The sequence below is a fragment of the Pteropus alecto genome, unplaced genomic scaffold (assembly GCF_000325575.1).
Source record: "Pteropus alecto unplaced genomic scaffold, ASM32557v1 scaffold8, whole genome shotgun sequence".
Lineage (NCBI taxonomy): Eukaryota > Metazoa > Chordata > Mammalia > Chiroptera > Pteropodidae > Pteropus > Pteropus alecto.
In genome coordinates, this window is record NW_006494609.1 from 6,563,696 (window position 1) to 6,579,757 (window position 16,062).

General features: G+C 35.6%; 1 protein-coding gene across 6 annotated transcripts in view; it reads left to right on the top strand.

The window, feature by feature from the left end:
- The window catches only part of NRXN3 (neurexin 3), a 1,437,186-nt gene that overhangs the window by 1,091,635 nt on the left and 329,489 nt on the right, over window positions 1-16,062 (top strand). The window lies entirely within an intron of this gene.

Here is a 16,062-nt window from a genome sequence, read left to right on the forward strand (position 1 = left end):
CTGTGTTGAAGACCTACCTCTAGGGCTCCTTCAGTAACTCATGTTGGTTTTATCTTTTGTTGTTTTGATAATTTTATAACCTTCGATGGTCAAGAAAGTCTTCCCGTTTTTGCCTGCTTTCGTTTGTCTGTTGCTTTTTATTCTTTTATCTCCATATATAGTACACAGCCTTTTCCTGAAAGCATTATCTCGAGAAAATACTTTATCTCTTCAAACAGTAATTAATTTATTCTTTTAATTTCTTTTCTAGAGACTCTAATTTTTAAAAACTTTTCCTCGTGTGTCCTATTATTTTTCATCCCTTTCATTATTTTTGCTGCTCTTCTTAGCTGCATAACATTACAGCAAAAATTTGGGGAAAAATATTAACTCAGGTTTATCTTAGGCAGAATATAGCAGAGGAATTATTTTGTGATTCTTATAAGATGCTCATTAATCTTCTCTTCTTCTTTCTCTCCTCCTTTCTTTTCTCCCTCTCTCCTCCCTTCCTTCCTCCCTCCTTCTTTCCCTCCATCTCTCCCTTCCTTCTTCCAAAAGACTAGGTAAATATTGTCTCTCCTTTAAAATTTTTTAAGTGTAGCTTCCTCATAATGAACTCTCATATATAAATCAGTGTTTCTTTTCCTGTTAAGAAACAGTGAGGCAATAAAAAGAAGACATTTTTAAAGATTCTTTAAAACAAAGATTTCTTAGCCATGGCTTCCCCTACCTGTGAACTCTAACCCTCATTATTAATGCTGCCAGTGGATTAAGTTCTATTAAGAAAGAAAATTGTAGACACTGTGGAAAATTAATAGGAGGAAATGCTTTGCCTTCCCACTAGGATTTGGAAGATCGTTTTTAGCCTGCTGCCTTCCCACCACTTATGAGATTTTCATGATAGGAAGCAAGGAACTGTGTTTGGCTACTATTTCAGTGATCAAAGGAATATTTTTAAATGGGTGATTTTATTAGAGTTTTCCTAGAAGATGGATCTAGACCAAAAATATCCTTGAGGATCTATAGCCCTCAAGGATGTTTCTGCCAACCCTGTTAAAGTATTTGCGAGGAAAATGTGGCTGTACAGAATTTTCATCTTTCTCAAAATGGCTACTGATTTTCTCAACAAAGAAGCAGCAGCAATTTACTGAAAAGGAAAATGAGTTTTTTTAATCAAGAAAAAAATAGATGATTGATTTAGGTGAATGTGTTTGTTCTACCAGAGTGAGTCCAACATTTCTATTTCATATAGTCTTCTTTGTTAGGCTGTTTTGGAACTATCTAGAAAGGACCTGCAGATATCCCTGAAAAGTGACTATTCAGCCTCTGCTGGAACACATCTGGTGATGAAATTTTTATCATCCATCATTATTGGTTCTACTCTCTCAAGCAGCATAGTCCTTCCATATGATATTCTATGTATTTGAAGATGGCTACCCTGCCCAGCTTCCAAGGGCTTCTGGTTAAATATCCAGAGCTCACTCAACTCTTCTTCATACAACATCCCTTTAAGGCCCCTCTATTCGACTTACCTTCCACTTAAGTTTGATTTTGAGTGTCCTGTTTGAAATGTATGAGCAGAGCTACATCGAAAGCTGAGCAGTCGTCTCTGAGCAGAATCGAAAAAGGAACTCCCTCACATGAGATACTTCCTATGAGCCCTAACCTGGTCTCTCCTTACCTCTCCAATCACTTTTTCTCCCACAGCTTCTCTCGTGCCCTCTCTACCATGGTCTTTGCTATGTCTTAAGCTAGCCAAGTGCATTTCCGACTTCAGCCTTTTGTCCTTGTTCCCCTTGCCTTGAACTCTCTTTTCTCAAAAGGTACATGCTGTCCTTTCTCTTGCTGTTAAGTTACACTTGCCATCACCTCAGATGGCCCTGTCCTGCCCATTTCATTTAAAATAGGCCTCTCCTGACACAATTATTTCCCCATCGTGCTTTATTAGCACTTAAAACTCGCTGATATCGTAAATTTATTTGTGTTTTGTCTGCCATCATTATAAGAGTATCACCTCTATTAAGGCAAGGACTTTGTCATGTTCACTGCTGTCTCTGCAGCACCCAGAAAAGTACCTTTTACAGAGATGGAGATTAACAAATATTTGTGATGAATACATTGACTAATTTACTATCTACACACAGATTATCTGTGGGCAGAGGATAAAGAATAAGATTTTTAATGCATATTTAACAGTGCAAAGAGCCATGCACTAGAGAATCATCTGACTCACAGTGAACCTATACAGCATTTGTGCTTTCAGGTGTCAAAGAGTAACGTGTGTGTGTATCTCTGACCAAATAGGTGGGCACGTTATTTAGAGACCTGTGTCTAAGCCCTAGAGTACAGAACCTAGAAAATGACAAAAGTGCATGACGTGAAGGAAAGTGAGCTAGCAAGACTGCTCACTGCACGTGCATTTCCAAGAATACAGTTGTTCTTGAACAATCGCAGTCAGTATATCAAAATAAGTGCTTTATTGAGTAAGGTAAAAGGAGTTGCTGGCGAGACTGTAAATTCTCTCCCAGAACAAATGATAACTGAGTCCAGGAGCCCTTTTGTCCTGGGGGGGAGGGGGGCATAAATTTTCTGAAAGTATCTGTCGCAGGGAATTGCTCTGCATTCATCATGTCCGCCTCCTGCATCATTCATGAATGTCATAAGAGTCTAAAGAATTGGCACTTCATACTGAAGATGATTAAATAGCCATTATGCTTGTCTTTCCTGCTGCACAGTGCTTTTAAAGAGATCCCATTCGGATTATAGCATACCCTTCCAGCCTCTGCTCATTTCTTGCCTCCCTAGGTGTCTGGAATCTAACCCGAGGAGCACTGTGTCATCAGCTTTACACTCGTTACGACTGAACAGATCTGTGGACTAGCACATCAGTTTGCTTCTTCACCTATCATAGAGACCTGAGAGTTTGGAAAAAAATGCCATAAAGCTCAAAGTAGATCCCTTTCTAGGGAACAGAGAAATTTCAGCTTTAGCTTTGATTCTGAAATGACTGAACTGTAACTTTTTCAGATATGTTCACCTCTCTTTGCCTTCACTTCTTTATGGACTAAGAATAATAACTCAGAAGAAGACTACTTTATATATGATTTGTTATTTTATATATTCAAATACAAGGCTTCAGATTATTGCATACCCCATAAAGGAATTACATGCAGAGTAAATACTGATGTAACTGAGTGTAAGATATGGGCTCTTACTTCTGTCTCCCCTCCCCCACATCATGTGCACACGTGTTAAACCTGTTCCATAGTGATTCTCACTACCCAAGTAGTATCTTTAAGTGATGGGATGTAAATAGATGAATTAAAGTTGATCAATAAACAAGTTATTCATAAGCACCTACTTTAAAGGCAGCAGAAAAAATATAGAAAGGGCACTGGCGTCTGGAGTAGAGTTCTAATTGGCTCTGCCACTCATGAACTGTGACCTTGGGCAAATTCTGTAACCTCTTTGGGTTTCAGTATTTACATCTATAAATGAAGAGATCAAACAGATGTTCTCGAATTCTCCTTCCAGCTCTTATATCACAGGATTTTATGTGTCCGGGATGGGACTCAGCCATCATTGGGACGCAAAAAAGCATGTGACGTCATCATTGCCTACAAGGAACTCATAGTCTAATTATGCCCATGCAAACTCTAACCATTTCCAGCATAACACGGGTACTGGGTCTGTATTGTCATCTTTGACTGGGAAATATGGATAATTTTTTAAATAATCGTGTGATCTATGGCTGAAACAGAAGATGTTTTTTTGCTCCTGTTGTTTGTGGGCTTCTCCCCCAAATTTATGACTTTAGGAAGAATGTTTACTTAAGGTAAAACTCTGCACACATGCTAAGGGATAAGTTAAATGGGTAAATTAGGGAAATGGGACCTTTACTGGTTGTGACCAGTAAGAAGACTCCCTTCAGAAAAAATGTGTTCCCCTCTTACTGAAAAAGTCATACCAGCCCTGCCTCTAGGTCACCATTTGCTTCAACGCAGTTAAACCCCTTGAGCCTAATTTGTCCCCTAGAAGGAGCCTCTTCACTCCTTATCCAGGAATTCTCTGGAAGTTGGGGGGCTGATTGAAATGCCTGCCTTGGCACTTTCCATTCTGTTGCTCCAGCCATGTGAGTCTGATTCGTTCTTGCTGCTGAGTTAAGAGAGATTAAACAGAGCAAAGCTGTTCTCTTAGTTTCCTGATCTGCACCATAGCAGCCAGAGTCAGAGGAAATGGGGACAATGGGAAAGAAAGTAAATTCTCAAGAGTGATGTGTATGCGATCTCTAGCAAGCAGACCCCGTGTTCACATGGTGGCTTGGAATACTAGGTCATTGCTTTGGAGAGTCTTCCAGTGCCCAATAAAACCTACCACCTATACGACACAATGTGAGGCAAAAGCTGAGGCTGAGAGATAAGGGCTGGCAGGATATGTGGCTGAATAAAGAACTTTCAATTTCCTTTACTTAATAGATGGGCAAGTTTCACATCATTAAAAAAAAAAAAATACCCACATCAAAAACTCAGCTTCTAATCTGAGTGCACATGGGCAATGTCTGAATCTTTTCACATGATTGACTTAATCAGAAAGCCTAATCTAACAGGAAGAATCACTGTATTAATTTAAATATGGCAGGTGCTATCTAAGTTTATTGCAAGAGCTAAAGACCAATTATCTTGTATTTTTTCATAAAATTGCATTTTCTAAAAAGAGACTGGTGTGTCTGAATATATCCATCATAACAAATCTTTAAGCTTTGATGGAAGTGACTGCTGTTTATTTGCAGAATGTCATATCTGTACTGTCGAATCAATGCTAAAGTTATCGTATTAGAACTAAGAAGAGAGCCTGGGAAATTAGTTTTTTATAGACTTGCAGCACGGCTTCATGAATAAAAGTGTAAGGCCAGGTGTAGAAAGGGCCTTACTCCAGGACCTGATAATTAGAGGGCAAGTTTTTAAAGCAGAAATAACATAGTCACCTCCCACTAGGTTCAGGGTCGAAAATAAATAAATTGTTTTCATCATCAGGACCTGAGGAATAGGCAAACTTTCAAGGGATGGGGAAATACTGAGGAGAGACAGAGAGACTGAGATCGAGGATATGTTTGAAATATATTGAATTAGGAAGGTGGGATGAAAATCACCAAACATTAGCAAAGGGCAGTTGTCTTGTTACAAATAATAAAGGAAGAAAAATAGAAGCTATAAGCTGAGCCTTTGAAGAGAATAAAATATTAAGAAAATTAGGAGCTTATGTACTCAGAGGAAATCAGTTGTAAAACTAATTACCAAAATATTACATAATAATTCAGTGATGCATTTGTCCATTGATAAGAAGGGAGGGGTAAAGTTCTGTTGGATGAATAATGAAAAATGGCTTTGAATACCAGGAGCTGACTTTGATCCATTTTGGTCTCTTATGTGACTCTTGGCTCTACTATCTTTGTTTTAAGAAGAGCAATATAATTTTCCCTAATATTCCTGGAGATTAATTTTATTCAAAAGACTGAAAATGTTATGTATATTAAGCACATAAACATATACAAAAACTATATTAGGCCTTCTGATTAAGTCAACCATGCGATAACATTAGACATTGCCCATGTGCCCTTGGTTTACAAGCTGATCCAATACTTGTTTATCTACTAAGTGAAGGAAATAAAAAATTCTTTATTCAGCCACATATCCTCTCTGTCCTCTCAAATGAAATTGCACCCCACCCCAAGTTATGCACACAAGATAAACAACCTAAGGGCTCAACAGGAGAAGAGTGCAAATTAGAGCCCATCACTTCATGGAATATTATGGAACCATTTATAATGACAGATCTAATAATATAGAGAGAGATTCAAATACTATAATAGAAAAAGGATGCAAAATTATATAAGCACTATGATTATAACCATATGCAAACTATGTTTTTCTATAAATGGAGACCAGGAAGAAAGGCCAATAGCTATAAATATTCAATGGGTATTATTTTAGCAAATCAATTTGCATAATATTTCAGGTTTTCCAAATGCCAAATAATATGTATTTGGGAAATAGCTTAGCAAAATCTGGGTGCATTCTATGATGACATAATAGCACCATCTCACTTAGGGCTTAAAATCATGGCACTGGTCTTTTATAGTCCTAGAGTTCTAACTGAAACCTTAAATCATTATCCTACAGGCATACAAAACTCAATAAACCCAAAACCAAACATCATTTTCACATCCTAAGCTGTACTTCTTTTTTGTCTAAAGTTTTATTTACCCAAACTTTAAAACTCTGAATCAGTGTCGACTCCTCCCATTTTCCTTCCCCAAGTATCAGATGAATCACAAAGTCCTTTTATTCTTCACATCTTTAGTATCTATCTACTCCTTTCTCTCATTTCTCACTCTCACTGACCCAGTCTTAGCTCCCGCCTTTGATGTCCAGGCTGTAGCAATGGCCTCCATCAAAATTCATACGGAGGCACTTTTGTTTCTTTCCATCTACCACACCACAGCCAAAGTTACTTTCCTCAAACACAAGTAAGATCATCCTTCCCTACTGACTGAAAAGTAGTCATTTTCAAACGTTTTAAACATTAAAATTATTCATCAAAAATTTTTATATTGAGTGACTATATTGTATTACTAAATAAATCTTATGTGTTTCAGAAGTTAAAAAAATTGATGGAAAATGCTTCAACTCTTTGAAATGAGTAGTTGAAAGAGGTATTATAACCTTCTTAACCATGGGGAAATTGAGGCACAGCGAAGATAAATTATTGTTATAGGAGAATGGACCACAATAGTTGCTTTCTTCCTTTTTCCGAATTCCAACATTTGTTTTATGATAGAGATATATGTGTCATAGAAGCGAGAGTCGTTATCCTTCAAAATATTAGCCAACATTTCCAGGAAAATTACGTTTATGAATTAGAGTCACACATCCACCAAACTCATCTGTTTATAGTCAGTCCTTGGTCCCTCGAAAGTGTGAAGTCTCCATATATCAAGCATTAAAATCAAAGCACTGGAAATAAGCAACTACTCTTAATGTGTATTTCTTTTTCAGAGAATATTCAATACTAAAAAATTCCTTGATTGCTCTTATTAGAGATGATATTTCAAAGCTGTGGAATAAAAGGAGGAAAAGGAGACAGATGAATGTGCTCCAAACCTTTTTATTCTAAGTATGTCTCATGAGATGTTATCAGAAGGACTGTTTTAAAAAATATATATATATATGCTACAGAGAAGACTGATGAGTAATTGTAAAATGATCATTTTTTTTTCTTTTTATTTATTTATGTTTTGCCTAAGGACAAACGTATAGATGGTCTTTGCATTTAGTTAATGCTCTGTAAAGTAGAGTAACATTGCTATTCTTAAGTATGTTGCATTAAATATATTTATCTACTATATATTCTTGTTAGGTTAAATCTAAGGTATAGAGATAATGATATAGAAAACTAAAAGTAGTTTGCAATGTGATTTAGGAAAGATGGATAACATAAAAGAATTTGACTAAAAATGGGTGTGATTTTATTACAAGCCTGCCAAAAACTCACCAAAGACAAATTATTCAAATGTCTTTGTGGTTAGATTTCTCTTGTAAATTGGCAGCTATGTTCTGTTCCATCATGAGAGATATCATGAATCCTAATTGATAAGTATTTATAAAATATTTCCACATTGAGATGAAATGACACAAAGCTGAGATGGATTAATGAGCAGATGCCTGAGTGACAGTGTGAAGATATGAAACTAGGTGGGCCAAGTTTTATTGATTAATTCAGCAACATTTATATTCTGAGCATCCACAATGTTGATAGAGAAATTAAATAGCCCTGTCCTCCAGGAACTCATGGTACAAAAGGGTTCTGGATTTTCATTTTGTTAGACTATAAAGCTTATTTATTTTCTTAAAACTGAATACTGTGTAATTTCTTAGGAATTATTTTGTTTTTCTATATAAGAAACTAGCTCGGTTATGAAAGTTAAATTAAGTTGGCTATGAGATAATCTCTGAAATAAATCTCAATATAGAGTTCATTCTTTAGAATTTAGAGTTTTGTGAGTATGGTGTAATTAATCAGGACCTGCCTGTTGTCTGACCTTCCCTTATACAGTTCGCAGAGAACAACTTCATATTAAAACACTGCCATTTAAATAAAAGAAAATGATCAGCCCTATACCGCTATTTCCATTGTGAGGGAACTGAGTTTCTATCTTGTTTGCTGAGGTTTTTTTGTTTTGTTGTTTTGTTTTGTTTTTTGGCTTTTTTCCCGCATGTTAGAAAGCCATTGTGCTATTTCCATTGTGAGAGAACTGAGTTTCTATCTTGTTTGCTGGGGTTTTTTTGTTTTGTTTTGTTTTGTTTTTGGCTTTTTTCCCGCATGTTAGAAAGCCATTGTCCTTTTCCCCATCATCATCCCTGTCCCCACCGTCATCCCTATCCCCACTCAGATACACAGTTAAAAGTAAAGGGTAAGCATATTAGGGAGACAGTTTAGCATAATGGAGGGAAGTAAGTCATTAGTTAGATCTGGATTAAACTCCTGATTCCACTTGACCTTGGGCAAGTGATTTTACCTCATTCTACAGCTTCCTTTATCTCTAAAACTGGGATAGTAACTGCTACAGGCTGAACTATGTCCTCCTCAAAATTCATATGTTGTAGTCCTAACCCCCAGTACCTCAGAATGTAACTATTTGGAGATAGGGTCTACAAAGAGGTAATTAAGTTAAAATGAGGTCATTATGTTGGGTTTTAATTCAGCATGACTTGTACCTTATAAAAAGTGAAAATTAGGACACAGATGAGTAAAGAGGGTAGGCTATGTGATGACATGAGGGGAAGACAGCCATTTATAAGCCAAGGATAGAGGCCTTAGATGAAACCAACCCTGCTGACACCTTGATCTCAGAATTCCAGCTTCCGGAATTGTAAGAAAATAAATTTCTGTTGTTTAAGCCACGCAGTCTGTAGTTCCTTGATGTGGCAGCCCTAACAAACTAATACAGCAACAATATCTAAAGTGAAAGATATAGGAATTTGAAATGTTATACTGTATACTATAATATATAATAAATTATTCATGTATATAGCAAGCATGAGTGTTAATATTAGTATTAACAACAGTATTATAATTAGTATTTTAAAGTATTACCAAAGGTTTGTGAAAGAAATTATTGCTCCAAAGGAAAAACAATGAGTTTATGATAGTTCTTTTAAGCAAGAGGGAATTTAAGTGTGTCCCTGGAAGCTTTATTTTTAGATCAGTTTCAATGTGGAAAGCATCGTATTTTTTATTATTGACTTCTTTTTCCTAGTGGAAGAATCCTGAAGTAACCAGTAAAAATCTTTTTATAAATGTTTTTTAACAGAATGTATTTCTGAAAATGTCATTACCTCTAAGACTCGGAAAGGGTCATGATGTGTCTGTAAGCACTCTGGAATGTGCCTGGAATCTACGTGTGATTTTATCTTACTCAAACTTCAAGGTAGCACACACGTATATGAGGAATCACAGAAGTGAGCCATCTCGGTAGTTGGTATCCGATTTGGAAATCACACAATTATTTAGTTCCTTTTCAGACTTTCTGGAAAATCCATGGTAACAGTCCCATTAAAAGGTCCAGCCAAACGTATTTGCAAGAACAATATTTATACATATACGTGAAGAATGATATTTGCCACCAGAATTAAATAATGGTGGACTATTTTTTACTCATGTAAACAAAATAGGTTAATAGGTAGAATTTTACTGGTTTTACCCTTTTCTTCCCCCCCACCAGCTCCTGTGGAACTTTTGGCATTAGATACAATATATAAGAGCTTCACTCTGTGCACAAGTTTGCATTCCAGTTTTACCAAGCAGATTTTATACTACACTAAACCAGTATTTGTTCTTCTGGGAAGTCTTTGAGTCCAAATCTTTCTTCTAGAATACTGGGACATGCTCTGAAACATTACCTTTGTCTCGTTCTGGCTTCATGCTTTTTTGTTTCTAATCATTCTCTCTTCAAGAGAGGGGAAGAAATTGCCACATGTGGAGGGTGTCCTCACCTTGCCTGAACCTTATTTAAGAAAAGGGGCTTGCCTCTCCCTGAGGATATACTTAACTCTTAGGTAATGCTGTCAGTTTCTCAGTTAGCTAGCAGTAAATCTGATGATTATTTCTTTGCCAAAGATGAAGGATGTTCTTTAAGATTGATGAAATTTCTTTCTTAATGTTCACTCCCTTGAGTTTTGCTTTATTTAAGGCTACTTTATCATTGGTTTTGGTGTTTATTTAAAAAACTTCAGAGTAGACAAATAGATCACATAAACCATGCATTCCATAAATAGATTGCAAGGCCATTTGTGAAATCTATATATCACTTATCGCTTATCTTATACTCCCCAGTGGCTCCCTCTGTAATATGGAGGTTTTGTTCTTTGTAGTTTTTGTTTTGTTTTGTTTGTTTTTTAAATTTTATTTTATTATTAGTTTCAAGTATACAGTACATTGGTTAGACATTTATATAGTTTATGAAATGGTCCCCCTGTTACTCTGTCTTCCCTCTGGCTCTACACCTAGCCATTATCTTACTGCTGACTGCATTCCCAATGCCTATGACCATGCTCCCTATCCCTATGACCATCTATCAGCTACTAATTTGTACCTCTTTATCCTTTCACCCCATTCTCCCAGCCCCCTAACCCCCCTCCCCTCTGGCCATCACCAGATTGTCCTCTGTATTTGTGAGTCTGTTTTTTGATTAGTTTGTTTCTTGTTCCTTAGATTCTGCATACAAGCAAAATCATATGATATTTATCTTTCTCTGACTTATTTCACTCAGTATAATAACCTCTAGTTCCATCCATGTCATTGCAAATGGTAGGATTTCATTTTTTTATGGTTGAGTAATATTCCATTATATATATGAACTGTTATATATATAGCCGTTCTGATAGGTGTGAGGTGATATCTCATCATGGTTTTAATTTGCATTTCTCTGATGATTAGTGACCTTGAGCATCTTTTCATATGTCTATTGGCCATCCGTATTTCTATTATGAACCCTCCCCTCCTCCCTGTGGAGCTCTCAGTCTCTGGGGATTACTTTAGGGAAGCTCCCTCTCCTGGGTCAGCAGGACAGACAGAGTCAAGAAAGGGAAGACCTGGTTCTACTCTTAGCTCCACCACTTAACACCATGTCAGGTCATTTCATCTCTCTGAGCATCCATTTACCTTTTTACTAAAACGGTAACAAAAATATTTGCCATTAACATTTCAGTGGGTATTGGGGGAAGAGGCATCAAATGAGATACTCCCAAAGAAAGCAATTGGAAAACCATTCAATGGTATGAAAATGTAAGGTCCTACTATTATGAACACCCCAAAACAACCAGAAGTGTGGAGGGGAGAACCAAGTAACAAACTAAATAAAAGCAATCAAGATGCTGTCTTCTCTAGGCCATCAGTCATTACGAGATCCTTGAGCTTTATGACTCCATTTACTAGAAGAGATATTTGTCAGTCTTTCCATTTTGGGTTGTATTAGCTATATAGTAATTGACATGAATAAACAATAGTTTTAATAGTGCTAACTACATCTACTAACATAATATATTTTAGGTCATCAATAGCACACTTATTTCCCAAAAGGATTTATCAATTTACAATAAAGAACACAAATGTGGATAAGGTTGGTGAAAGAAAAATAAAATAGAAATAAGGAATAGGAATCTGAAATACTAGAGAAAGACAAACATATACCTTAGCTTCATTAAATTTTGTACTAACTTCTTAGGCAATGTTCAAAGAGCACCAGAGTAGGAGTTTGACATTGCTTATTTTCTTAACTTACCTACCCGGTGGTTTGCACGTTAAGACTTATTTTATTACTTAATTTATTATTCTACCCATGACACTTGTCTACAAGTAAATTATCTAGTTTTCTTTAAGTTTAACTCTCTCAAGCTTCCCCTGGGAGATGCTTACAAACTCGTTCCATTTTAACACCAACTAAAAATTATTTCAGGAAAAGCCGATTTGCTTTTTTTCTTTTTTAATTTTAAAAACATAAATATACAACCAACATTATATTTAAATGCCTTTCTGGAACCACTTTATCTTTGATTATTTGGTGGGGAGAATAACAAATTAATTTCATGTAGTCTATTGTATTTTATAACCAAACTTTCCTTATTTCATATGCACAAGCGTGCATGTGTACACGTATATATATAAATATATACATTATATTTAAATGCCTTTCTGGAACCACTTTATCTTTGATTATTTGGTGGGGAGAATAACAAATTAATTTCATGTAGTCTATTGTATTTTATAACCAAACTTTCCTTATTTCATATGCACAAGCGTGCATGTGTACACGTATATATGTATATATTATTTTCAGAGCTAACATAAATCTTAAATAGGACCATGATTCTATTCCTATAGACAATCTCTCAAATAAGTAATATGCTATTTGGATATGGGACTAGAAATCCTGAAACAATGTCATGATGGCAGGACCATGAGGTTTATAAGTCAAAACAATAACAATAATTATCCAAGAGGTCCTAAATAAAGAAAAGTTGAGTTGCCATCCGCAATTAAATTCTATTAAAATAATCAGTATTAGGCATCACAGATTTAGGAACCATTTATTGGAGAAATGTGTGGACTAGAAAAAAAATTATCTTTAATTTTCCTTGAGAAATCATAGATCATCTATTTAATCAGCTTATTGTATAACTGCTCCCCAGGACTCCTTCATGATTTCTGTGAAGTCTACCCTTTTCCACCTGTCAATCCCACACATAGAATATACACCAAAACATAAATATTCATACCCTTACATCCAGCTCTGTCAAAATCACCATCAGCTCCATCTAGTAAATAGCTAACCAGTTATAAAAACAATGAGCCATATTCATTTTGGATGCTTTTGGAACAAAAGAAGTTGTGAATTGAGTGTCATACTTGCTCACTATTTGAAGATGGGATATATCCACTTTATCTTGGTTAATGGTGACAGTCTGGAGATTTCATTCCTGAAATACTGTGTGGGTTGGAACTCAGCTAAGCAACCTTAGCTGCTTGCAAACTTAAAAATCCTGCAATATTAAATGACCAAAATGCCACCATAGTAATTTTTCTTCAGTTGAATTGATCACTTTTTTACTAGCAAGCAGAAAATTTACAAGGTCCTGATTATTAATAAATGTAGTATGATTTTAGCACCAGTGTAGCAAGCACAGTGAGAATCCAGTAATCAGAACTACTAGGCTCAGGGGAGAGAAAGCAAGTGATATGCTATCGCATGGCTCAGCAATGAAAATCTTTAATGGATCAAGGAGGGTTCTTATAGTTCTTGGGACAGTCCCAAAAAGTTGATTTGTAATCTGCATTTTAAAATAAGAAAATTAACTTTTTAATTTGAAAATGTAAACCAAAATAATTTTATGTTCCCCCTGGGACTCGGCATTTTATACTAAAATTAAATGAAAGCTCGAATTTATGTTTAAAAACCATGCAAAGCTAAAGAGAAAAAGAATAACCAGTTGTCAGAGTAAAAAGTTGTAACTATTAACTTCATCTAAAGCAAACATCGGACTAATGGAACATTCAGGGTCTTTATTCACCCTTACTAGGAAATTCAGTACCCAGAGTACATATCTCAGTATTTATTTCTACATTGCAGAATAAGCCATATGCTAAGGACTTTGTATCTTTTATGCTCTTTTTATCTGCAGAGTTAGAATTATCTAACATAGATAATAACAGAAGCAATACAAACAATTTTTTAATCAGATTTTATATTTGCTTACCTTAATATTGTCATAATGGGGTTTTGGACTATTTTTATTTAAAAATTGAAGCCATGGTGACCTCCTAACCACTATATATAAGAAGTTGTATATTTATCTTTTAAAATGCTCTTCCTCTTTATATTCTTTATATTGAAAATTACTGAACAAGGGCAGTGAGTAAGTAATATAAGCAGAATAGAAGGTTTGTAAAGTTATCTGTATGGTGAGAAGACCAGACTAGCTTTTGAAAACATGCCAAATCTGGGGGCTATGGCTTTGTTTTCATTTCGCTTTCGCCTTAGGAGAAAATGTGAAAAGCATAAAGTACAGTCAACTTTGCATCATTGGTATAGCTTATTGTGTAATTATATTAAGCTATAAATGGCATGTAGTGAAGACAGACTTTTGGAGGCAGGAATGTTAAGCTGGAGACATAAAGGAGGTGCCACTTATTTAAGTCAGATATTTGGGTATCGGTTTACAGACAATGTAAACAAGTGACGTAGCCCATAGAACAGTTGGGAAGATCCAGATGATGAATTTGAAAAGGTTTTGCAAACTGTAAAACACCATGTATATATGCCGCTGTTATCAACTTTCTACTTGTTCTTTTCATAGTAACAAAATTATTTCTTGATAGACTATAGATTTATTTCTGTAGTAGAATCTGCCATGTATTTTGGATAGACGAGGGTAAGATTTTATGAATTGCCACAAGATGTCATAGACTCATTTGCATTTTTGGTGATTCTACACATTAATCACTAAGTAACCTTCAGTTTTCCAAATAGAGAATAAAGAGAATGGTGATGACATTTGTAATCATCCACAGAAGGGGAATTATTTAAATTCTTCACAGATGGAGAGATATCAAGGGTAAATCATTATAGCCACATTTTTAATTTTAAGAAGCTTTGAGGGTGTTTGTGGATAGTGAGGAGCAAACATTGTTTTGCATATGGAATTAATCATAAACTTTCCATACCACAAGCCCAGATTCTCCAGATGACTATGGAGGACTTTTCAGATACCATCGCTAAAGACTGAGAGGTTCACGAGAGGAAGATAATGTTATGTTACATGTAATATATAAAATGAGCATATTGGAGCAACTAAACTAGTGACCTTTCAAAAAGGACAAATTAGATTTACATGCCTCAGAATATAATGTGGCTTAGTGCTTAAAGGATGACATATGACATATTCTCCTATTTCTAGTCTCATAGCAGTTTACTTGATTATTTCTAAATGAGCTACATAACTCATTTCTTCTTTAAACAACATAATTCAACCTAATATTCTCTGTAAACTAAATGTAGACCAGGGCTTGAGAATTTTAGCAAATGCTAAAGATATCTGAATGCTTGTCTAATGTTGCTTTAAAATAGTTTCAAGGATTGGACCGTGTTCGCTGGGAACACACACAATACAATCTGGTGCCAAATGTTCTCTGAACTTTGAGATAAGTAACATATGGAAGTACTCACTGTTGGTAACATACATACAACCATAGGAACTGCAATGGTGTAGTCTATTCTAGCTCCCAAATCTAAATGCTTTTCTCTAAGTTCAGATTTAAAAACATGTTTTTTTAAAATAGAATTTTTAAATTTATGTTATGAAACTGTTTTCTTAATTTTTCTTCCAGCTTTCTAAGTATTTTTAAATTAATATCTTCTTACTAACCCCCTGGGTTTGTAAATAATAATAGTAAGAACATAAGTAATTATTGTAAATAGCAGTAAAAACACCGATAAACCACCTCATCATAATTGACAACACCACTTACCATGTGCAAAATTAATTATACTGAGAGTTTTCTTCCTGTCTCCTGTATCTTCTTTTTGTAATTTAGTTTGGAGAAGGAGATAGAATCTGTTATATAATACCAGATAAACACTGCCGCTGGGGGAAAAAAATAAAGTTAATTTTTAAAAGGCCTCTGGAATTAATTTTTATCACCTTTTTTAAATTGCAGCATAATAATGAAATAGGCAAATGCTTTAGTCATGTAAGTTAGTTTTCTCAGGCGACAGCTTTCTTTCCTGTGGGGCCGGTAGCGATGCAGGCATGCAAGGAATGATGGCTTTGGATCCACGTTTCCTTCAGTTTTGTGACATGTCTCTGGAACTGCTCCCGGCTCCCCTGACCAGAATATCCTGACAGCTACGAGTTGGAGGAACTAGTTTTCTCTCTGGTGCCTGTCCTGGCAGAGATAGAAAATTAATCTTGCTCTTGAGGAAGATGGAGTTGTTTGTCACACATTCCAGAGCTCTCAAACACAGCGTGT